The following is a 1,708-nucleotide window of genomic DNA, read 5'->3' on the forward strand; positions in this document are numbered from 1 at the left end:
GATTATCTGTGTAGTCTGTTCCCTTGATGTCTTTTAGATTTTAATGGAACGGAGAAAGGTATATAATTCTTCCACAACCATAAGTAGTTTAAATTCTGCCCCTGAGATGATAACACCGCTAAAAACAGCATATTGAAAATTTCTTAATACAAAAAAAATGCTACCTAAAGTGAAATTATTTTAATGTAGTTTTATAGTGGTCTTGCATATGATTCAGGGCTATTTTAGATGGTGCTGAATATGAGTCTCCAAGACTCCTGCCAATACGTTTGTTACCCACTATTGGGTGGAAAGTAGATTTACTTTGTCTTGTGGAAGTTTAACAGTGACCTGTTTAGAGAAAAGCAAGATTACATTTAGAATGTAAGAAAAGCTACCTAGTAAGACCCTGCCCCAAAGGTATACAATCAAGATTTTGGCAACTGAGAAATGATCAGTATGACCAAAGTTTATTTCAAATTAGAATACTATTTAATGTATTCTTGAAGGCTTTTACGGCCGGGATCTGATGGTTGTTGTGGGTTTTTCAGGTTCTTTGGCCGTGTTCTAAAGGTTGTTCTTCCTGACGTTTCGCCAGTCTCTGTGGCCGGCATCTTCAGAGGACTGGAGTAGGAACTCTGTCTTCCTACTCCAGTCCTCTGAAGATGCTGGGCACAGAGACTGGTGAAACGTCAGGAAGAACAACCTTCAGAACACGGCCAAAGAACCCCAAAAAAACCACAACAACCATTAGAATACTATTTGCTATGGGCTCATTTGGAAAGATATTTTGATGGCTTGCTATCCTTTCACTATTTAATTTTGGCAACATTCTGGAACAGACTAACAGTTACTTTATAAATTTCTACCGCAGTAATCTTGGTAATCACAGTAATCTCTAATCATTTAGAGCCTCGTGGTGCAGTGGTTAAACTGCTGTACTGCAGCCAAAACTGTGCTCACGACCTGGGGTTCAATCCTAGGTAGCCGGCTCAAGGTTGACTCAGCCTTCCATCCTTCTGAGGTTGGTACAATGAGTACCCAGCTTGCTGGGGGGGGGCAATGTGTAGCCTGCATAATTGACTTGTAAACCACCCAGAGAGTGCTTGAAGTGCTATGAGGCGGTATATAAGCAGCATGCTTTGCTTTTTTTGCTTTGTTTTGGTATTAGATCCTGGTAGTTACCCTCAACCTCCTCTTCCCACCTCCAGAAGAAGGAAACAGTAAACCACTTCTGAGTATTCCCTACTTGGAAAACCCTGAAATAGGTCATCATAAATCAGAATTGACTTGAGGGCACTTTTATATATAGTCACCTTACAAAAAGAGAAGTACTGTAGCCCTGTCATCCTATACATAATGAGTAACAGTGTCTGAAGAGAGAATGCTCTGCTATGTATGCATGCTTTTCACATGAATTGGAACCTTCTAAAAATCAGAGTCCTGACTGATGGGCAGAATGCACCTTCAGGTTTCTCATCTTCCATGTATTGGAGGGTACTTGAAATTAATAGAAGAATCTGTCTTCACACATGCATCTGCATGTATAATACCTGAATAGGGCTTCCCTCTTGCTATTCTAATGAAGTACTGCATGTCTTAACACAAGGACCATCCGGGAGTTGTTGAACAACGTTCTCAAAATCCCTTACTGTGGGGTTGATGCGAATTATGGGCAAGTTGCTGAATAGCACTTGCAGTCAGGAAGTTTTCCTATCATTTTGTCAAA

Source organism: Pogona vitticeps, chromosome 3 (genome assembly GCF_051106095.1).
Source record: "Pogona vitticeps strain Pit_001003342236 chromosome 3, PviZW2.1, whole genome shotgun sequence".
NCBI lineage: Eukaryota > Metazoa > Chordata > Lepidosauria > Squamata > Agamidae > Pogona > Pogona vitticeps.